At 49.4% G+C, this 22,804-nt stretch overlaps 1 long non-coding RNA gene across 1 annotated transcript; it reads right to left on the bottom strand.

The window, feature by feature from the left end:
- Positions 1 to 11,615: 11,615 nt before the first annotated feature.
- Positions 11,616 to 22,479, bottom strand: LOC121453655. Its single transcript, XR_005975039.1, has 3 exons — positions 21,937 to 22,479; positions 14,314 to 14,658; positions 11,616 to 12,690 (listed from the first exon to the last, which is right to left on the bottom strand). It is a non-coding gene; the product is annotated as an uncharacterized LOC121453655 (long non-coding RNA).
- Between the last annotated feature and the right edge of the window lie 325 nt (positions 22,480 to 22,804).

The following is a 22,804-nucleotide window of genomic DNA, read 5'->3' as shown; positions in this document are numbered from 1 at the left end:
GCAAAATCAGGTATGAATCTAGAGAGTTGGTTCAGTGGTTAAGAGTCCTGACTGTTCTTCCAAAGGACCCAGGTTCAGTTCCCAGCACCCACAAATGGTTCACAACCATCTATAACTCCAGTTCCAGATGCCCTTTTCTGACCTCTACAGGCATCAGATGGTACACATGTGGTGCACATACATATAGGCAAAACAGTCATACACATAAAAATAAGAAAAATAAGCCTAAACATTTTTAATTAATTAATCAATCAATCAATTACCTGGGCTGGAGAGATGGCTCAGAGGTTAAGAGCATTGCCTGCTCTTCCAAAGGTCCTGAGTTCAATTCCCAGCAACCACATGGTGGCTCACAACCATCTATAATGGGGTCTGGTGCCCTCTGCTGGCCTGCAGGCATGCACACAGACAGAATATTGTATACATAATAAATAAATAAATAAATATTTAAAAAAAAATCAATCAATTACCTATAGTGGTCCGAATGAGAATAACCCCCTCTGTGGGCTCATATATTTGACTACTTGGCTTCCAGTTGGTGGAACTGTTTGGGAAGGATTAGGAGGTGTGGCCTTGTTGGAGGAGGTGTGTATTACTGGGCCGACTTTGAGGTTTCAAAAGACTTGTGCCATTCTCAGGGCCTCCCTCCCTGCCTCCTGGCTGTACATTGAGATGTGAGCTCTCAGCTGTCCCTTTGCTCCAACCTCATGGACTCCAGCCCTCTAAACGCATAAGCCAAACTAAATGCTTCCTTTAGCTGCCTTGGATCATGATGTTCTATCACAGCAAAAGAAAAGTAACTAAGACATTCTGTAGTGTGGGGACATTTGGTTCTTTGAGACAGGGTTTCGCTGTAGCTTTGAACCTGTCCTGGAACTAGCTCTTGTAGACCAGGCTGGTCTCAAACTCACAGAGACCCTCCTGCCTCTGCCTCCTGAGCGCTGGGATTAAAGGCGTGCTAAGGGACATTAGTATCTTACTTGTAGGCAGCAGTCGAGATTAAGGAAGACTCCTGATGTCAGCAAGTTCTCAGTATTGTTGTCTATCACTACTGTTACTATAAATACTAATTTGTTGTTACTGCAATCATGCATCCTCCATTGAGGTGTCACCTACTCCAAGCAGATGCCCCTAAGCTGAGTTCTCCCCTGCCTGTGGGATTGTGTGTGTGGTGTGTATATGTATCTGTGTGTGCAAGTACATGTATACACATGTACACACATGTTTACAGAAGCCAGAGGTGGTGGTTGTAGTCAGTCACTGAGCATCAATCGCTCTCCATCTTCTGCTTTGAGGCAGAGTCCTTTCATGAACTTGGAGCTCACCATTTTGATGAGACTGACCTTTCAGAAAGCCCTAGGATCATCCTGTCTAAAGATATGCACCAGCGGTCCCTGCTTTTTACATTGGTGCTGGGGATGTGAACTTAGGTCTTCAAGCTTACACAAGAAGCACTTTAACAAAGGAGCCATCTCCTCAGCCTCCCCTCACTCTGGTGGTTGGCACCTCGGTCCACGTAGCAGGGCCTTTGTGTTGTAAAGGGGCTGTCATGTGGGTCTACAAGCTCTGAGTGCCCAGCACAAAGAGGGTGCTCCTGGCTTCCTTGTCTACATCTTGCCTGAGTCTCCCCTTATGTGAAGAAGCCTCTTCCTTCCTCCTGTTCTCAGAGAGGCAGCTCTGCTAGGCCCTCTAGCATAGCTCATCCCCCCCTTCTTTATCCCCTCTTACTTCCTCTGCAGAGATCTCAGGTTTCCACCCCCCACCCCCACCAGGATTTGGTTCTATGGGTCAGTAAAGAAGTGTTACCACCATCTGCCTAGGTGACCCTCTGCGATGACCTGAAAAAGCCCAAGGTATCTCACAGCCTCCCAGCTTGACAAGGCCTATCTTTGCCACCTACAAGTTCAAGGTTCTTCTGATCCTTCCCAGGCTACCAGAGAAGCCCTCTGCTGGGATCCAGAACAGTCCTATGCTGGGACCCAGAGCAGCCCTATGCTGGGACCCAGAGCATCCCTATACTGAGATCCAGAGCAGCCCTATGCTGGGATCCAGAACAGTCCTATGCTAGGACCCAGAGCAGCCCTATGCTGGGATCCAGAACAGTCCTATGCTAGGACCCAGAGCAGCCCTATGCTGGGATCCAGAACAGTCCTATGCTAGGACCCAGAGCAGCCCTATGCTGGGACCCAGAGCATCCCTATACTGAGATCCAGAGCAGCCCTATGCTGGGACCCAGAGCAGCCCTATACTGAGATCCAGAGCAGCCCTATGCTAGGACCCAGAGCAGCCCTATGCTGGGATCCAGAGAGCATCCCCATCCCTGCCTGCCTCCATGCTTCATCCAGACACAGTCACATCCAAGGAAGGCTCAGATGCTCAATCTGATAATCCCCGTGGTCACAGCCCCAGGAATCAAAAAAGAAGAAGAACTCCTGGGGACCATGCATGGGTCTGGGGCTGTGTAACATCAGCTTTCCTGCTGGAGCTACACTCCTTTGTGACCCCTGCCCAGCCAGCCGTGGACCCCTAGCAGGAAAATGAAGGACTGGAACATAGGGGTTAATTTAGGGAAAGCAGCAGCTGCTTCGATGACTGAGGGCAGCCGGAGGGCAAGAGCTGTTCTGACTGTGATAATGACCGTGGAGTACACCCCAAGTGCCTCCCCTTATGCACAGCACAGGCAAGCTGTGTATACACACACACACACACACACACACACACAGAGAGAGAGAGAGAGAGAGAGAGAGAGAGAGAGAGAGAGAGAGAGAGAGAGCTTTTTCTAGTCACTGTGTGGCTGGGGTCTCACGGCGTGCCGAGATGACCCTCTCATCACTGCACACAAACAGGATCCCTCCCTGTGAGACTGAGCAAAGACACTGACAGAAGAGCCCCAGGACTGGCTGGAGCTGTCTTTAGACCCGCTGGCCTCTCCTTACTTCTGAGGATACTCTCAAATCACACCAACTGTGTTAACCACGCCCAGTTTCACACTCCATCCCATTACCTAACGGGGCCGCCGCCGCTGGATGAGCTGGGTAGCTGGGCCTTAGGCACGGTGTGCCGCTTGGCTGGCAGTTCATTACGCATTTGTTGTTCGTGATTTCTTCTTGTGGGTTTTTCCCAACGCTGAGGCCGTTGATCATCTTCAGTGGCAGAGCCCTCAAAAGCCTTTGGCCCGGGGCTCAAGTCCTTGGTGATAGATGATAGAGACTTAGGGAAAAAGGTGGTGGGCACGGGGAGCCAGCACGATTGCCACTGGGAATCCAGCCGTACTTTAACGATCAGTCAGAAACAGCAGGCAGAGACTCTCTGAGGACCAGCTGGCTCACCAGTTGCCTACCATCTTCAGAGCCAAAGAGAAAGCCGAAGATTGTGGACCCAGGAGACTCCATGTTGAAAACTCAGACTCCACACTTGCCCTACTCAGCTGGTCCATAAATACTCCACAGACCACATACAGACATCGACATAATGTGTGGGCCCTCACACAAGCATTCTGAAAGCCTCACACCCATGTCCCCTGCACACATGCCCCAGCTGATAAGCATTACCATGTTACCTGCACACACATCTGACAAACATACTCTCCTAACTAAGTGGCCCCAAGCAGACTCAGGCGCATCTAACTCTGCCTCTAATGGAAAGCTACACCATACGGCACGGAGGCCCCCCTGAAAAAATTTGCCTGGCCCTGGCCCTTGAGTCCACACTGCAACCCACAACCAGGCACGTGGCTGCAGATGCTCATATCTGAACATCCTGCCTGCCCCCTTCCTCTCGCCCCAGCTACCACACTGCCTGTCCTGTCATGAGGAGACAGAGCATCCCAGTCCCACAGAGCCCAAGGGGCCTGATTAACAGGAAATTCTACGAATGCCAATTAGAGCCAAGTTTACTGAACAAATTGTTTGCAGTTGTGCCCCGGAACCATCATGAATTTTAATTTTGCATTGATTTGCACTGATGCGAGGCTCACAGATACCAGGGTCTGTGGCACCTCCCACCTCTCTCCCAATCCCCAGTGAGGTGTTATTATCCAACCTCAGACCCTGGTGCCCTGGGACAGGCTTCAGTCTCAAGGTCAGTGCTACCAGTTCAGGTTTGAGAGACCTACTGTGCCCAGGAGGTGGGTGTGGGTTTTAGAAACACACACATTGTTGATGAGGAAAACTCTAGGCTTTCAAGAATCCTGGAAGTCTACAGACGACACTGGGGCCCTGTCATGAACCTGAAATCATCCGTGAATATGAATACCAATGTAGGAGAGACACAGTCACAGGCAGAGCTGTAATAATTTTATTTAATAGTCAACTAAGAGGATTTCCAGCATCATACAACCTCAGTCCAAAAGATACTTCAAAAATAAATCTAGTCGTATCTCCCTGTCCTTTATATCAAAGTCTCTTCCCAAACGCCTCCATCATTTCCCACCACTTAAAAAAGTATCCTTGAGTCTGGGCCTGCTGGGACCCAACTGTGATCTCAGTAGCTACTTGAGAGGCTGAGGCAAGACAAGTCTCAAGTTCAAGATCAGCAAAGACTACAGAGCAAGCTTGAAGTCAGCCTGGGCAACTTGGTGAAACCCCATCTCTAATTAAAATATTAAAAAGTAGTAGTGTACTAGCCAGTCAGGCTGTGGCGGCACACGCCTTTAATCCCAGCACTCAGAGGCCACGGTCAGATAGCCTGCAAAGCAAGTCCCAGGACAAACAGGGCTATAAAGAGAAACACTGTTTTAGAGGCAGGCGGATCTCTGTGAGTTCGAGACCAGCCTGGTCTACAGAGCTAGTTCCAGAGAAACACTGTCTGGAAAACAAAACAAAACAAAAGCTATTCATTTCTACTTAAGTGTCACTCAGAATTTTTCTTGGCCCCTCCCCTTTCAAAATTCACCCTCTGCCCTTCCCTGCCTTTAAATGATCATGTCTGGCTTTGCCCATTATTGCGTGCTCAGTGCTTAGCCAAGGGTCTTGCATGTAACCATTACTCTGCACGCCTCAGCCTTTTGCTCGAGGAACACTGTGCCACAAACCACCTCAAAGCAAGTACTTCTTTCCTTCCGGTTGACTGGGTTTTGGTCCGTCTGGCCTGGGCCCAGCTGGGCCTTGTTCTAACCTGAGGTTGGGTGCAGCCACCTGAGGTGTGTTGAGCAGAAGGGAGGAATTCAAGAAAGCCTGTGCAGCCAAGCGGGCACACCCTTGGCTAAGGCAAGCCCTGAGGCCACAGCAAGGGTGTGCATTCAGGATGCCAGGCATTCCAAGCAGGCCGTTAAACACCCCGAGACTCCAATACCTGTCTATTCTGTGCTCCGTGGTGCTAAGCACCTTCCATGTGTGAATTCTTCTAGTCCTCTGGCGTTGACAGCCCTGTACGTGGTGTCCCATTGGCCCTGCTTCCATAAAAACGTAGTTTAATTAGGAAGTCAGACTTATGTAAACAGCTACAGTCACATCAGTTTTATTATTCTTCCTGCGATCTCAGCCTGACCCCGTTATTTTGTGCACTTTCTAGTAGTTTACACATACATTGCCTCTGTTACATGCACGCACGCGCACACACACTCTAAACCTTTGAAAGTGTGACTTGCAGACTGGGGAGCTGCCTAACTTGAAGACTGCCTGCCTTAAAAATATGAGGACCTAAATTCTAGTCCCAAAACTTACTTGAAAAAAAAAGTCTGGCATGGAGGTACATGCTTTTAATCTCAGCACTCAAGAGGCAGAGGTAGGTGGATCTCTGTGAGTTCAAGGCCAACGTGGTCTACAAAGTGAGTTCCAGGACTGCTAGGACTGTAACACAGACGCCTTTAAACCCAGCACTCAGGAGGCAGAGGCAGGCGGATCTCTATGAGTCGAGACCAGCCTGGTCTACAAGAGCTAGTTCCAGGACAGGCTCCAAAGCCACAGAGAAACCCTGTCTCAAAAAAAAAAAAAAAAAAGAAAAGAAAAGAAAAACAAAAACAAACAAAACAATAAATAAAGAAATCTGAGCAGTGTTTTTAATCAGAGTACTTAGAAAATGGAGATAGGTGAGTCTGGGGGAGGGCTCACTGGCCGGTCAGCCTAGTCTAGCCTATTTAGTAAGTAAGCCAGACCCAGTGAGAGGACCTGTCTCAGGTCTGAGGAACAATGCCTGAGGTCGGCTTGCACTATACTCCCCACACACATTCAAATGCATGCATATACACACATTCAAATGCATGCATATACACACATTCAAATGCGCAGGCGCACACACACACACACAATGTGGCAGCTGTGGATGTAACTCAGATTCTAATGGCAGAATACTTTCCTAGTATGCATAAATCCCTGATTCAGTCCCCCACATTGCCGAAACTGGCTGTGGTGGCAGGCACATACCTATGATCCTAGCCCTCAACCGAGAGAGACAGGAAGGACATTCAATTAAAGATCTGAGTTTGAGACCATGTCTCAAACAAACAAACGAATAAACTGAAATAAACTGAAATGTGATTAGAACATGAAAGCTTTTGATTTCACTTTGTTTTTAGCCGGGGTCTCGCTGCACAGTCCAGGCCCCCCTTGAACTCTCAGTCCTTCTGCTTCAGTCTCCCAAGTGCTGGGATTACAGGCATGCACTACCAGGACCAGGTCTCCTTGTTTTCTTGTTTTAGGTTTATTTTTATTTTGTGTGTATGGGTGTTTTGTCTGCATATAGTCTGTATACCACAAGTATGCAGTGCCCTCAGGGCCCAGAAGCTGGTGGCAGATACGGGGGAACTGGAACTACAGACACTTGTTAGTGATGGTGTGGGTGCTGGGAACAGAAGCCAGGTCCTCTGCAAGAGCAGCCATTGCTCTTAGCCACTGAGCCATCCCTCCAGCCCCTCCTTTGGTTTTTGAAGGAAGTCCCTGGCCCCTGACCTCACTCCATCATGTCCTTCTCTGGTTCTGCTTTTGACTGCTTATCTTTTCCCTCCTGAGTCACTCGCTTTTGCAATTGCCCTGAGTTCCAAGAACAGCAGGACTGATCAATAAACATCTTTATGACAAGGGACTGAAACTACCCCTTAGCAACAGCCAGCCTTGTAGGACAGATTACCCTATGATGAGATCATTCCCCAAATAGTGAGACTGTACCCTGGAGCAGGGACACCACGTGGCTCTCAAGCGACAATTATGCTATCAACTCCTTTAGACCCTCTCTCTCACAGAACTAGAATTGAGACAGTAAGCAAAGAAATCTACCTGACCATAGTCAGCTGCCCAGTAGCCGGGTCTTGTCCCTTCCCTTTTATATAAAAACCTCAGAGGTCAGGGAGATGTTTAGCTGGTAAAGACACTTGCTCTCAAGCTGATTTCTGTCCCCAGACTCACATGGTAGAAAGAGAGAACCAACGCCCCCATGTTGTCTCTGGCTGTCACAGATCATGGCCTGCACAAGCATGTGCGCACATGTGCGCACACACACACACACACACACACATACACACACACAAAAGCACATCTCAGAGTAGATCAGACCCTGGAATACAGACTTAGGAGTCACTGAACTGTCGTTTGTCATCACGTGTCCCTGCTAATGGAAGCTCCTGTGTCTGCCTGGTATTTGCTAGGTGGGATCAGGATCTGTGGCAGAGCCCAGTCCCTTGGAACTCCAGAGCCAGGACATTTGCCCTCAAACTCTGGTAACCTGTTCCGTGAGTCATGCATCCAGCAGCTCTTCCGTAGGACTCAAGTTGACCTACATTATTTTTCACTTTCTTAGATTTGGCAGGTGAGAAAACAGAGACTTAAGAGTCAGGCATAAAGCAAACACTAATTCCTGTGCGTTCAGCTGCTCTGTTCTACTGATACGGGGAAATGGAATGACACACAACGCCCCTGGCCTGAGCAGAGAAGTCCAGTCCAGATCTCAGGACTCCAGCAGAGGGCTCTCCCTTGGGACAAGGAATGACAATGGGAACCTGAGGGCAGGTTCCACCAATGCCTGCTAGCACTCCCAATTCCAGGACTGAGGATTTGGGCCCCTGCACCAGCCTCTGCCCTCAGGCCCCCCTCCCTTCCTAGAGCAAAGCTTGGGTTTCAGGCAGCTTCTCTCCACCCTCTGTCCAGGCTCATCTTCCCCTCTGCTCCTCCGAGAGAAAGCAAAGTCCCTTAAAAAGAGAAGCAGAAAATGTGCTACCTTTTTTTCCCAATTTTGTGGTACTAGGGTTTGAATCTAGGCTCTACCACTGAGTTACATCCCCAGCCCTCTTTCTACTTTTCCTTTTGAGACAGGGTGTCTCTATGTTACCCAAACTGGCCTTCAATTTGTGGTCCTGCTGCCTCCGCCTCCCAAATAGCCAGGATTACAGACCTCTGTCTTCAGGACTGACCTTCCTATCCTAACAGAGACTTTTCACAGGACTTCTTGCTGGGCAGTGGTGGCACACACCTTCAATCCCAGCACTGGGGAGGCAGAAGCAGGTGGATTTCTATGAGTTCAAGGCCAGCCTGGTCACAGAGTGAGTTTCAAGACAGTCAGGGCTACACAGAGAAACCCTGTCCTGAAAAACAAAAATGTAAAGATTTAAAAAAAAAAAAAAAGAAAGAGAGAAAAGGAAAGTCTTTTCAGAGGAAAGAGACTATAAACCCAGATATGGGAATGGGGGGTGGGAGGAGGGGCAAAGGGTGATAAGAATGGGTACCAACTATAAGACTATTAGGGAAGGTGCTCTAAATCTTTTGATTGGGCTGAGAACCCCACTAACTCCCCCCACACACACACTGACTGGGCTGAGAACCCCACTAACTCCCCACACACCCACACTGACTGAGCTGAGAACCCCACTAACTCCCCACACACCCACACTGACTAGGCTGAGAACCCCACTAACTCCCCACACACCCACACTGACTGGGCTGAGAACCCCACTAACTCCCCACACACCCACACTGACTGGGCTGAGAGCCCCACTAACTCCCCACACACCCACACTGACTGGGCTGAGAGCCCCACTAACTCCCCACACACCCACACTGACTGGGCTGAGAGCCCCACTAACTCTCCCCACACTCAGAATGCAGCCTCTCTCCTGGAAGCAGTGCCTGTGTGGAGTGGCTCACAGTCTGCCTCTGCCTGAGGACCCGGGCTCTGTCAGTCAGTTGTCATAGGGCCCACTCTCAGAATGTTCCAGATGTGGATGATCTTGCCTCAAGCAATCCACCAAACAGTTCTGGGGAGCAGATATTGTCCTGAGCAGAATTCGAGTCACAGAAAGACTGGCTCAGAGCCAAGAAGTAGAGAAGGGAAGTGTTTTGTTTTCTGAGTCTTGGGTTCCTCCTCTATTCAGAGGGTGCAACAAACTAAATCAGCAGGGCTGCAGGCACAGTGGGTGCTCAGTAAACACGATTCTCTGCCCAACTTGATGGAGTCAAACACGGACAGTTTGAATCACCTCAGAGCTTTGTTTCAGTTGATTTTCAGACAGTCCTGGGGCTGGCTTGGAACTTGGTGCGTAGAACAGACTGGCCACAGGGCTAGAGAGATGGCTCAGCAGTTAAGAGCACTGGCTCCTCACCCAAAGGATCTGGGTTTGATTCCCAGACCCCACTTGGAGGCTCATAACGGCCTGTAACTCCAAGCCTCAGGCGATCAGACACCCTCTTCTGGCCTCCGTGAATACTTTGTCAAAAAACAAAAACAAACACCAGAAAACTGAAAACAACCAAAAAGGACTTAGTCGGGGCCTGGGTCAGGGCCTAGGGAGGGTTCTGTGGTTCAGTGGATGCCACACAAGTGTGAAGACTGAGTTTGGACCTCCAGAACCCATGTAAATGCTAGTTGGGTACAGTGGCTCACCTATAATTCCAGCCTCCATAAACACCGGCAGAGAACAGCCAGAACAAGCTGGCTGGTAGACTGGCCATATCGGTAAGCTCTGGGTGCAACTGAGAGGCTCTGCCTCCTTGACCGACATAGAAACATCAAAGATGAATCCAGATATCAGCCTTGGGTTTCCATATGCATATGAACCCACATGTCTGTGCACACATACTTGCAAATATGCATACATCCATGCATACCACACATACACACACATACTCACACATAAAATGGAAAAAGAAAAAACATCATAAGGAACAATTTGGTAGTGTGTGCCTATAAACCTTACATGGAGGAGGCAGAGGCAGACTGGAAGGAAGAGAACTCAGGCTGTTGTGCGTGTTACAAAAGCATGCTACCAAAGGCATGCTTAGCTCTTTCACAATGCATTTAGTAGATTTCTGGTTTTAATTTTGTTTTTGTTTGTTTGTTAGTCAGTTTGGTTTTTTTTTTTTTTTTTTCAAGATAGCATTTCTCTCTGTAGCCCTGGCTGTCCTGGAACTCGTTCTGTAGACCAGGTTAGCCTTGAATTCAGAGATCTGCCTGCCTCTGCCTCCTGAGTGCTCATTGCTCCTATGCCCTATTGCCAATATATACCTGAACAGTTCCTGCTGCGCACGCCCACCGAAAAGCTTCCCTGGCCAGTGATCTGGAGCTGGCGCTTTGGCTTTGCTCTCTTAGATACTGTTAAATGCATGGTGGGCTGGATGTGTCATATTTAAAACCATTGCTTTCTGTGTTCGAGTGTCAGCTCCACGTCTCTCCTTCCTTTCGCTCTCAGCATCAGGACAGGGTCCCTGTCTGCTGTCACGGCAGCTAGCACACCCGCTGGACAGAGACGGCGCTTGCTGGGGCTTGGATGTAGTTCAGTGGCTGAGTGCCTGTCTGGTGTGGACAAAGCCTGGGTTCCATCCCAGCACCACAGAGAGAGAGGAGGAGGAATTGGATGGTAGCTTAGTTGGTAAAGCACCTACCATGCACATGTAAGGATGTGAGTCTGACTCCCAGAAGACATTTTTTAAAAGCACTGGGGAGGTGGAGACAGGTGAATCCCTGGAGCCAGCCTTGCCTAATTGATATGTTCAAAGCCAGTCTCACAAGGTGTGGGCTGGGTGGATGCCTCGCTGGATAAAGCATTTTCTGTGCAAGCGTGTGGACCAGGGGTGGGATCTCCAAGCACCAGGTAGATGTGGGACAGGTGTGGAGGCTAAGTGCAATCCCAAAATTTAGGCGGCAGAGAGAGAGAACATTCTGGAGCAGACTAGACATATACATTATCCAGAGTTGGTGGGTTCTAGGTTCAGCAAGAGACACTGCCTCAATAAATAAAGTAGAAAGCAACTAAGGAGGACATCTGTCATTAATTTGGAGCCTCCAGACACATGTATGGCCACACAAAGAACATGCATATACATACATGTCACACACATATGCAAAATGATAATGATGCATTTTTTTTTAAATATTTATTTTATTTATTTATTATGTATACAATATTCTGTCTGTGTGTATGCCTGCAGGCCGGAAGAGGGCACCAGACCTCTTTACAGATGGTTGTGAGCCACCATGTGGTTGCCGGGAATTGAACTCAGGACCTTTGGAAGAGCAGGCAATGCTCTTAACCACTGAGCCATCTCTCCAGCCCCAATGATGCATTTTTAAAAGTGTTCCCAAAGCAGGGTTTTGGTGGAGCATGCCTTTAAATCCAGCACTGGGGAGGCGGGGGGGGGGGGGGGGGGGGGGGCGGCGGGGGCGGGGTGCCAGAGGCAGGCATATCTCTGTGAGTTAGAGGCCAGTCTGGTCTACAAAGCGAGTTCCAGGACAGCCAGAGCTAAATGGTGAAACCTTGTCTCAACAAAAAAAGGTGTTCCCCAAAAGCTCCAGGTAGGTAGCACCCAAGAAATGACATCTCTAAGGTTGATTTCTGTCTTCCACATGCAAGTAGACATACAAACTCACAAAGTAAATAAGTAAACAAATAAACATTTGTTGAATGAATGAGTGAATCCAAGTCCACAGTAGGTCTGGAAGTCTCAGAATCTCTTCATTACGTTCAATATAATATGTGTGTATGTGTGTATACACATTTGTGTGTGTATAGCTATACACACATATACATACATAGAAAGAGAGAAAAATAACAGGGAGTACAGCCAGCCCTCTATGCCCATGGGTTGCACATCTGTGGATTCAACAATCTTTGATTAGAAAATCTTTGTGGGGGAGATTACATCTATACTGAACATGTTGAGACGATTTCCCTTGCTATTATTCCCTAAACAACACAGTGCAGCAACTCTTTACACAGCATTTACATTGTATTAGGCATTATAAGTCATCTGGGCATGATTTAAAATATGCTGCAGGACTGCTAGAGCTCTATGCAAATTCTACAGCATTTTATACAAAGGATTGGACAGCCATAGATTTAAGCAACCAGTGGTGAAGCAGTCCCGGCACAGATCCCTCCAAGGATCCAAGGTTGACTATACTCATTTCTCTGAGACAAATGGAGAGTCGTGCAAAAGCCTCCTTCATCTCCTCTCTACGCCCACAAGAGCCCCTCTGCTTGCTCCAGCTCCCTGTCCTAACTGATGCTCCTTCTGTGGTCCGTCTCTGTGGAACATCCAGGTCAGATGGGCCCTTTCTGGAGCCAGGCTCACCTCACCAGGCAGCAGCTTCGGCCTGGTGAGATAACATCACCAAAAGCCCCATGCATACTCAGGAGAAGTGCTTTCTGGGGGGAGCAGAATGAGGAAGAGTGTCGCTGGCAGTGACCCAACACCAGTCAAGGTGAGGGAGATGATGATGATGATGGCCATGGTGACAGGGTGGGACTAAGAGCTGTGGCCCGTGGTCCTGGGTGGAAAGAGGATGAAAAGGAGACAGCTAAGAGAATATCATCGCCTGCTGCCAGCCCCTGCTTCATTGTCCCACCCAAACCCCAGCCTGCTACCTTCCTCTGAATATCCCCAAGCTTTCCCAGCACTTGAGCGAGGGCAAGTATCTCAGCAGAAGCCGGGTCTCATCCTCACCTTTGCTCTCTTCGTGGCTAAGGGGCCGGGCACTAAGCTAAGATATTTACACACACCCTTCCAGTCCATCTTGACTCACAGCACTCACAGAAGGTCACACTCGCACTATGTTGTGACAAATGAGAAAACAGAGGGTCATTTGTCTGTTATGCCATTTGCCTAACTGTCATAAACAGCAGTTATGGCATTGGCCCGTATCCAAGCCTAGATCTCAGCGGCATTGCTACGCCTGTTCCCCAAAGGGTACTGCTTAGAACCATCATAAACCCCTAATCCTGACAAGGAGCGCCTCAACAGCTGCACCACCCTTCCATCATTTTGATGGTAGCTTCCCCTTCATGCTTAGGAGAGGTGCTGCAATTACTGACACCACCTCTGGCATGAGGGAGCTGAAAGAAAGGCGGAATCATAGGATGTCAGGCTGGCAGAGACCTAATGTCACATGTTCAGCTGGCAGGTGAAAAACCAGAGGCCCACAGAGGCTTCCCATAACCATCTAACAGTAGCCATTGAGATCTGGGATGGGGGCTTCTAGGTATTTCTGCTCAGGTCCCTGCTCTGATAGATATCCATTTTGATTTGAGGGTAGGTTGTGGGGCTTGAATCTAGAGACTCCTGCTCGCTAGGCAAGTACTCCGCCACTGAGCTATAATCCCCAGCTCATACATTTCCATTTTGAATTTCAGCTCTCTTACCAGAAAGCCCCTGGGAGCTTTCTGCTTCTTCTCATTTTGTGTATCTTTAAAGAAAACTGTGCACAACTCATCTCCCTCCCATTGGATTTTGTCCTTTGGAGCCAGGGCCCCTCTCCCCCTTCCTCCTCTTCACACCCCCAGATCATCTTCCTCCTCTTCCTTCTCTTGCAGCTAGAACAGGATCCTGAGGCATCCGGGTCCCACTGTGGTCATGTGCTGGCCAGCAGGGGCTATCGGGTCTTCTGACTGCCGCAAAGAGCTGCTCTCTGCTGCTTCTCTCCTCTCTCAGGGTTGCTGGGAGATTATTAGATAATTTTCAAATTTGTAAAGTGCCTTAAGCTCCTCGGAGGCAAGGTGGTATATGAGTGTAATAACAATAACAATCCTATCTGTCAGAGCCATTGAGAAAATGAATCTTGTTATCCTCAGGAACCAGCCTAGAAACCGCAGCAAGGAGCACCTAAGCAATGTATGCGGCTCGGTTTCCTGACCAATCAGGGACAGGTAAAGTGCCACCCCAGCCAAAGTGTCATTGCACACACACACACACACACACACACACACACACACACACACGGCCCAGGGCTAGCAGTAAAGGGCTCTCAGAAAGTTATCCAAATTGCCTCTGACGCTTCACCAATTAAAATGACTTTAGGACAAGTTGAAATCAACTTAGGGAGCAAAGCATTCTGATTTCTGAACCTCTCAGAAGGCAGCCGGGAAGGCAGGTGTCTGAGCAGGTTGTCACTCACTCAGGAGTAATGACGGGAAATCCATCAGGGACAGCGATTGAGTCTGGAGAATTAGTAAGGCTGTTTACACCGTAGCTGGGAGTCGGCGGGGCTGGCCAAGGCTGGGCTCTTGACGGCTGTGGCAGCTTCTCTGCTAATGAGCTTCTCCAACTCCACACTCCCCCGCTGGACTCACTGCTGCAGACTTCAAGTCTGGCTGTGTCTGACCTTTTGGTGAGGACCTCAGGGCAGGGTGACTACAGACAGGCAGAACTGTATTCAAGTTCTGGCTCTGTCACTGCCAGTCTTCCAGTGTTGGGCAAAGCTCTGTACTTCTCCAAGCCTCGGTTTCCCCAGGGCTAACATCTGCTTGAAGAGACAGGTGCATATTTGTCATCCTGGGAGGATCAAAAGTTCAAGGCCTGCTCAGGTTACTTAGGCAGTTCTAGGCTAGCCTTTGGTACCTGAGATCCTGTCTCAAAAACACAAAAAGCAAAGTAAAATCTACAGTGATAGCACAATTTACAGTTGTCTGGTGAGGACGGAAGCAGGCTGAGATGCCTTCTGCTTGGTGGGCACAGAACAGAAAGGAAGTCAGTTTACCTCCTTAGCCCTAGGGCATCCATCTCTTCGGAGATTGGGAGACACAAGGAGACAGAAACCATTGGGAAAATAAAACCACATTTCAAGCCACAGCCCTGCCCCACCCTGGCGGTGTGATTATGCCTTAGCTTCATCATCTGCAAAATAAAAGAAGCATGTAATCCCTCTCTAAGCCCATCAGAAACTCGCTAGGAGAAATTACAGAAAACTGCACTGGGACCAGCTGCAGTCAGATTAGAACCAGACTTCCCGGCAATGGCAGCAATAAGCCCACTCCTTCCTAGGATCCTCGGCTGTGTTGGAGGGAAGGCAGACATGAGAGCCCCAGAGCTGCTCTACAGACATGAGGAGGAACACTGTGGCCTAGCAGTCCCAAGGGCTTTCTTTGATCCTCGTTGTCCAAGGCTTTGTAGAACCTAGAGTGACCCTGAAGGGAAATCTCTGGTCCTGTCCAGGAGCAAAGGTCACATCCTCACCGACAAGCCCCAGTCAGCCATGGGCCATGACCCTATTATTTAAGCTTTTCATGAAAGGGCAACCCCTGAGGCTGGAAGAATGGCCGGGACTGACTTTTCCGGACAGGAAGTAGGAGCAGCTGGACCTAAGGCCTGGGTTGACCTGTGCAGCACTCTGGGCTGGACTGAAGACTTCCAGACTAAACCAAGTGCTTCGGTGGCTGAGAAGAAAGCCCTGGATGGCACAGGGGCCTCTCTTCTGCCTTAGCCTGGCCCACCGGCATCTCCACGCTGCTCGTGGACTCTGCTGACTTTATTGTAATTTCCGACTTGTCATGGTTAATAGCAGCCCTTTGTTAATCACTGTGTGTTTTTAAAGGAAAAGGAAAAGAAATTCCCACAGGAGACTCTCACTTGGCTAAAGCAATGGGAGGTGAGGAAGGGAGAGGGTCTGGGGTAGTGAGGTTGCCTGCCTGGATTCTGGTCAGCCAACATTTGAGGCTATGGACTGCCAAAGTGAGGGACATCATGTCTCTTCCTGCCTTCTTTTGGGACAGCTCCTCACCCCGACCCATACTTATGCCAGAGGCCCTACCTACTCACCAACCTCATACTTTTAACAGGAGAAGCCTAAGAAGAAAGTCTGTATATACACCAGAAGACCTGGGACCTAGGGAACAGCTCCCAGGGGCCTGTCAGAGTAAAGATCTTTCAGTTAGGAAACAGCTAGAATTCAGGGCTCATATATTAAAATTTAGCCATAAAGCTCAGTGATAGCACGCTTGCCTAGCAAACATAAAGCCCTGGGTTCAATCCCCAGGAACGCATTTTTTAAAAAATAATAAATAGGAGCCGGGTGGTGGTGGTGCACGCCTTTAATCCCAGCACTCGGGAGGCAGCTCTTGGTGAGTTTGAGGACAGCTTGGTCTACAGAATGAGTTCCAGGACAGCCAAGGCTACACAGAAAAACCCTGTCTGGAAAAAAAAACTAAGAAAAAAGGGGGGGAAAGGTTCCGAGGAAATGGCTCATCCCGTAAAGTATTTGCCTAGCAATCACGAAGACCTAAGTTCTATCCCTAACACACATGTGAAAAGCCAAACACAGCGATATGCACTGTAATCCTGACACTGGGAAGGCAGAGACAGTGCAGGTGACTGACGCTGGGGCTCAGTGACCATTCAGCTTAGCCTGTGGGTGAGTTCTAGGTTAATGAGACATCCTGGCTCAAAAAAAAAGCTGTTGGGGGAGTTGGATGGTGCCTGAGAAACCATACTTCTGGACCCAGCCTGTCCATGCACACACACACACACTCACATACACACACATATACACACACTTACATACACACACATACACACACTCACATACACACACACGCACACTCACACACACACACACTCACATACATACACACACGCACACTCACATACACACACACTCACGTATACATACACACACACTCACATACACACACATATACACACACTCACATACACACACGCACACTCCCATACACACGCTCACACACACACACACATACACACACTCACATACACACACGCACACTCACACACACATACACACACTCACATACACACACGCACACTCACATACACACACACTCACATATATACACTCACATGCACACACACACTCACATAACACACTCACATATATATATACACACACACATACTACAACACCAAGAGAAAGAGAATGGGTATGGGGTCCAGGTCCCACCAGAGGCGACTGTGGTTGGCCACTAAGAACTGTAGGTTGTAGGGCAACTCAGCAGGCCACAGGCCATTCCATGCAGTGGAGGGGGCCAGGATTTTCAAGGGGCTCCAAAAGCTAGCCTGTCATGTTCTTATCCAGAGTCATCCGGAGTCCCAGACTCGGGAAGCATTGGTAAAGAGTAGGGGCAGGGAGAGAAGGGAGCCAGGGGGAAAGGGAGCTGGGGACACAGACTCCCCAGACAGAGAAGGATGGAGACGGAGAAAGAAGTTCATACAATCTAGAGGCACTGATTAAAATCCTAGCAGAAAATGTAACGGAGGGACTTTCTATCTTTCTATTGAGACATTTAACCTAAAAGAAATGAGTTAAATAATTTATACAGAGAACAAGTGAAATTTGCTTTGATCAAATTAAAAAATATGACTGTGGAAATAAAGTGTCCGCCGCATCCTTCTCAGGCGGCGGAAAGGGCTGCCGAGAAACAAAATGACAGAGACATAAAAATAACTAACCCTAACCCGGCGAATATTAGCACCATATTTTTTGGGAGATTACACGGCGTCACTGTAGGCCACGCAGAGAAATCCTCGCTAAGCACCAACAGGAGAGGTCTCTCTCATTGTGGAAGCTCCATAAAACCCAGAAAATGGATAAAATTTTCCTTTGTAAAAGCAATCTGACTTCACTCAGGGGTTGGCCCAAAAGCCACAAGGGATCAAATCAAATTTCCCACTTGTGCCTTTCCGAAAAGGAAGAAAACTGCTTAGCTTCCCACCCCATCTCTGTGCTTCTTGAAGACACCTCCCCTTCTCCCATTTATCCTGCACACACCACACACACACACATGGGCTCATACACTCGGCTATGACTTTTTTCTTTGTCTTTTTTTTGGGGGGGGTAGCATTTGAAACAGGGAGTCACTTTGTTACTATAGCTGACCTGGAACTCATCATTTAGCCTGGACTGACCTCAAATTTGTAATTCTCCAGCCTTTACCTTCAAGTACTGGGATTCTGTATAGGTCCGGACCTCCACACCAGACATTCAAACTTCCTACATACTTTCTCCCCCTTTGCTTGCTTCTACCTCTCCAGGCCTGGGATTACAGCCATGCATCACTGAGCCTATCTGGTATGGGGATAGATCCTAGGGCTTTTAGCACAATAGGCATACTCTAAAAAGTGAACTACATCCCCAGCCTCCCTCATTTGATCCTTTGGGGAGGGGGGGTGCGTGCGCGCACCATATGCATTCAGTACTTGTGGAGGCCAGAAGAGGGCGTCAGTGCCCCTGGGACTGCAGTTACAGATGACTTCTGGAACTGGAGCTACTTAGAGATGGTTGTTAGCTGCAGTATGGTGCTGGGAACGAAACCTGGGTCCTCTGGAAGAGCAGCCAGGGCTCTTAATGCCTGAGCTGTCTCTCTACCCCTGATCTGCTCTTAGGAAACATCTCAGACCAGTTCTGAGAGTCCTGAGCAAGATGAACATGGATACCACTCACTGACTTAACCACTCAGCCTCAGCCAGTCACCCTGTACGGTGGACTTGCCTGGCTCCCCTGGCTAGCACATGCCTGTAATCACAGCACTCTGGGAGCAGAAAGTCAGGATGATGGACGAAAGCCACAGTCAGCCTGATCTACATTGTGAAATCTGGTCAAAAGGAGGAGGAGAGGGAACAGAATAAACAAGCTGCCATAGTACAAAGGGAACCCCTCTGGCTGCTTGGGGTGTATCTTCCTCTTCTACTGGGGGGAGACCAGTAAGTAAAACAGAGAAGCCATGATCTACCTTCATCCACATCCACTCCATCTTCATACCTCCTCCTGGAGAGTCTGCTGGGCACCTGTAATCCAATCTAGGAGTGAGAGTTCAGCTTGGCTTGTACCAGTCCTACTGGCTTTGGGGGTTCAGATGACCCAAAAAACTCTTAACTCTGAGGAGAGGTTAAAAGCCAGACAGTGGGGGCTGGAGAGATGGCACAGGGGCTATAATAAGCACTGGCTGCTTTTCCAGATGACCAGGGTTCAATTCCCAGGACCCATAGGGCATCTCACAACTGCCTGTAATTCCAGTTCCAGGGACTCGACACCCATGGCAAAGCACCAATGCACATAAAAATTTTAAAAAATCATACAGTAACTGCTTCAAGTTCTGGCTTCACCACTTGTGTACTTGTGTGCCCACAACCAAGCTAACTCCTCCTCACCTGCAGAAAGAGCAGAAACACTTTCCAAGAATGGAATTGAGTACGGGCATGCAACAGGGTATCCAGAATTTGCAAAAGTTCCATAAATGTAGATTTTTTTTGCAGTGACCTTGATCAAGGCATCAAAGGTCACAGTAGATTTTCTCCCCAACTCCTTAGTTATGGTTTCTGACTCTCCACAGAGAGAATGTCTAACTGGCCTCTGTTCTGCCTGCACCATGGAGAGGGCTGTGGTTTGCAGCCCTGGCTGCACAGATGAAGGGCATCAAGATAAAGGCACAGTTCAACCCGAGGTCACATGGACGTGTGCTTTCTCCAGAGAGTGAACCCCTGGCAGCTGTTCCCTTCCCAAAGACCCACCATGTGCCAGAGAGAACCTGAAGCCAAGATTGGCTTCTCCTGAGGAAGCTTTGTGTTGTCTGTCTGTCTGTACTTTGATTTTTTTTTTTTTTTTTTTGGTTTTTCGAGACAGGGTTTCTCTGTGATTTTGGAGCTTGTCCTGGAACTAGCTCTTGTAGACCAGGCTGGTCTCGAACTCACAGAGATCCGCCTGCCTCTGCCTCCCGAGTGCTGGGATTAAAGGCGTGCGCCACCACGGCCCGGCCTGTACTTTGATTTTTGAGACAAGGTCTCCTGTAGCTCAGGCGGGTCTCTAACTCGCTATGTAGCAGAGGGTGGCTTTGAACGTCTAGTCCTCCTGCCTCCACCTCCCAGGTGCTGGAACTTTAGGCGTGCACCACCAAGCCTGGCTTCTAGAACACTGCAGCAATGCAGGCGCTGTCTCTAGTGAGACTGAGCTTTCTGTCCCAGAGGGTGTGTGAGCAGAACCCAAGGGACATACAGAGGGGTGTGTGTGTTCAGTGGGGGCCACTCTGCAGGAACCCTGTGCAATTTTCAGCATGTCGAGACGACTTGCGCTCAGAAGCTGCCGGCCTTTGTGGGCTCGAGATGTTGGCTTTCTTCTTTTCTGTGCACCTCCTCTTTTTCCTCTCCCTATGATTGATCTTCTCCTCTCTCCACCCCCTCCCCAGGACCCTTGAGAAATGCAAAACCCATATGAGAATAGAATCTCATATTATGTGCATATTATGATTGTGTGTGGTGGAATGCTGTGAAGATAAAGGAGGGAGAGGTAGAGAATGGAAAGGCAGGCTCTCTCTCTCTCTCTCTCTCTCTGTGTGTGTGTGTGTGTGTGTGTGTGTGTGTGTGTGTGTGTGTGTAAGAGGGGGAGGGATTGAGGCATGCGATATCCACAGCAGGTGTGCTGATGTCGTCCAGGAACCGGGCTGTGGGTGAGCCCAGGGCACACGAGTGTGTGCATCCGGGCAAAGCTGCTGAGCCACGGTGCCAGTGCAAGTGTGTCAACCCTGGGATGGGGTTGAGCCTGCTTTTATCTCCTCTGGCTGTGCAGGATTTACAAGCTTTTGAAATGCAGGATTAATAAGAAGAGGCCGGTGTTTTAATCTATAATGGAACAGAAAGTATCATTATTGTTAAATAATGCACAGCCTGTCGTTTATTAAGAATTAATGGTTTATCGAGTGTTCAGGTTGCAGCAGCCGCCTGTGCCCTCCCTGGCCTGGGATTCTAGCTGGTGGCCTGTCCCTCAGTCTTGTCCCCCAGGCCCGCAGGCTGTAGGGACAGCAGCCACCAGTGGGTGGCCTGAGAAGCTCAGAGCTTCTGCTGAGAGGTTTAGCCTCTCTTAGTGGTGTCCCCCCCCCCCCACCCGGTGGGTCAGAAACAGGGAGGCAGACTCTGGGGAGACATGACACAGTGATCCCGTTCACTGACTCAGCCTGGATCCTCTGTCCATCCCATTTTAGAGAGAGGAAGATTCCTGCCCCACCATATTTCAGGCTAGGAGGCTGTCTCCATTCTTGGAAGTCGGGACAGTAGAGACCCAACTATTCGGGAAGTTCCTTCCTCCTGGGCCTGGAGTGTGGTGCTACAATTTTCTCAGGGGAATTGGCATCTAAAGAGACCTCTTGGCTGGAAAGAAGGAAGCCACAATAACCAAGGACTTTCTACAGGCCAGGCATTTCCCAGGCATCATTCCATTGTGACCTGTGTCACCAACTAGTGCAGGTGTTCCCATCCTTTAGATGGGGAAACTGAAGCTCAGAACTTACAATATTCATCCAAGGCCACATCACAGATGGACCGAGAGCCAAGCCATTCTTTTTTAAAGACCTATAGTTCATGGTGGCCTTGAACTACCACGCAGCCACAGCCACGCACCCGTGACCTTGAACTCCTGATCTTCCTTCCTGACTCCACCTCCTGCATGCTGGGATTGCACATCTGTGCCTTCACATTTAACTTAGAGCCAAGCTGCTTTCCCCCTCCCCAATGTTTTTCCAGTTCAGGCCTTGGGGCAATAGCTCTAGGCTTCCCCGACGCTTTAAAACAGTTGATTTTCAAGGACAGTGTCTGAGAACCTCTACCGGGCCTCTATGCCTGCCCCGTGATGCTTCAACTGTAACAATGCATAAACAAAACAACAAAAACCTCAGCAAATCTAGCATCTCCCCCAGCAGAGAGCACTGAGGGCAGAGCCAGGTGATGCTACAGATGGCAGCCAGGGTCCTGATCCCCAGTCAGATCCATCCTTGAACGCCTTGCTTACCCCATCACCCACCTGTTTGTATGGTTTGACTCTCTAGCCAGAAAGACTCGACTCCAGATCCAGCTTCTGATTGCGTGTCCTCTACATCTGTGGCAGAATCAGCACCCTGTGACCTTGAATAAGTTCCTCAACCTCTCTGAATCTCTGGTGGATGTCGTAATAGGCCTGCCTCAAAGGATTATTGTAAGTGCTCAATGAGGTCATCCCTGTCAGCCTGCAGCACAGACTTGACAGTAAACACTGGGTTGATACTGGGGAGGAGTGGTGCTGCTGGGGCTGCTGACTCCAGCAGATATTCGCAGCAACCATAGGCCACCAGTTCCCGCCCCATTCCTCCCCTGCTGTGCTTATGCAGTGGGCACATACTCGGCACCTATTCCCCAGGCTCTGGGCTGGGCACCTGTGGTCAGCCTGAGGCCGTGCTGAACAATGTCTGCCCTTATCAAACCTTCAAGCCCTCTTCCCCTCCTTCCTATAGTCCCAGCTCCAATCCCTCTCCTCTCGGCCTTCAACCTTGCACCTTCTGAAGCCCCTCTCTGTACCTACCCCACCTCATCTCTGCGCCCCATGCTCCACTCTTCTTCTATTCCAAACAACGCAGTGTTTGCCAGCTGCCTCCTTCCTACTTCTTTCCTCTTCCCCCCTTGTCTCCTTCCCCCTCGTCAAGAGCGACACCACTCTTGTCTCAACAGCAACTCGCTCTACTCTTCCTTCCCATCCCCAGCCTTCTCCCATCTCAGTTACTGGGGTCCTGAGGTTCTGTTGGGGGTGGTGACACTGCCCCTAGAGGCCATTGTGGGAAGGCGCACTATGAGAAAATGAACCCCCAATATCCCAGAGCGGGCACAACCCCAGCACCTGCAGTGGGTGGAGCCCCTGA

The sequence above is a fragment of the Microtus oregoni genome, unplaced genomic scaffold (genome assembly GCF_018167655.1).
Source record: "Microtus oregoni isolate MIOR12 unplaced genomic scaffold, Mior012 000011F_ref0000422, whole genome shotgun sequence".
NCBI classification, from domain to species: domain Eukaryota; kingdom Metazoa; phylum Chordata; class Mammalia; order Rodentia; family Cricetidae; genus Microtus; species Microtus oregoni.
The sequence above is the reverse complement of the archived record's forward strand: the minus strand, read 5'-3'. Positions and strand labels throughout refer to the sequence as shown.